This window comes from Ixodes scapularis, unplaced genomic scaffold (genome assembly GCF_016920785.2).
Source record: "Ixodes scapularis isolate PalLabHiFi unplaced genomic scaffold, ASM1692078v2 PGA_scaffold5__190_contigs__length_132052651, whole genome shotgun sequence".
Classification (NCBI taxonomy): Eukaryota; Metazoa; Arthropoda; class Arachnida; order Ixodida; family Ixodidae; genus Ixodes; species Ixodes scapularis.
In genome coordinates, this window is record NW_024609880.1 from 80,376,638 (window position 1) to 80,377,321 (window position 684).

The 684-nt window shown below is 42.4% G+C and overlaps 1 non-coding gene across 1 annotated transcript; it reads left to right on the forward strand.

Annotated features, from left to right (window-relative positions):
* The first annotated feature begins 294 nt into the window (after positions 1 to 294).
* On the forward strand, positions 295 to 366 carry Trnag-ucc. The gene has a single exon. It is a non-coding gene; the product is annotated as a tRNA-Gly (tRNA).
* The last annotated feature ends 318 nt before the right edge of the window (positions 367 to 684 follow it).

The window sequence follows — 684 nt, forward strand, 5'->3', positions numbered from 1 at the left end:
GCATCGCCCGGGTGGGCATTACAGATAAGGGCACGGAAATAATTTTACAGAAGAAAATATATATTTTCTTAACCCTTGTCTGTATCACTATCGACTACAAAGAAGCTTTCCAAAGCGAGAAATATGTAGCTTCATGACAGGCAAGTGATTGTCGAGCGGTACGGAATAAAGAGCTTAACTTTTCCTGAAAGGAAGGCAGGAAACCGCAACGGCGACCTCATTTCACGTCCAGCAGTGGTGCGATGGAGCTATTTCTGTATCTAGACTCTCCGCTTCTTCACACAATACCTGTCTGCGTCGGCCGTATAGTGGTAAGCATAGCTGCCTTCCAAGCAGTTGACCCGGGTTCGATTCCCGGCCGACGCAGGAAATCTTTTTATTAGCTTTTTATATAAAGGTTTTCACGCCTTGTACGAACTACGTTTGATTTCTCAGGAAACGGTTGTTTCGCATTTTTTTGCACTTATTTGGTTTTCATTATGGTACACATTGCGACACTGTTAGCGCGAACACGAGATTGGCGCATTTTCGCATTTTACTTCTAAATAGTATTAGTGAGCACGAAATTTTATTGCTTACATTATAGAACTAAATGAGCTCTTTCCGTAGCAATAATAACTTGGATAGCATCGCTCGGTTTCAAAGAGTAAAACTGAAAAAACCGGCGATCACTTGTTCGCGCTA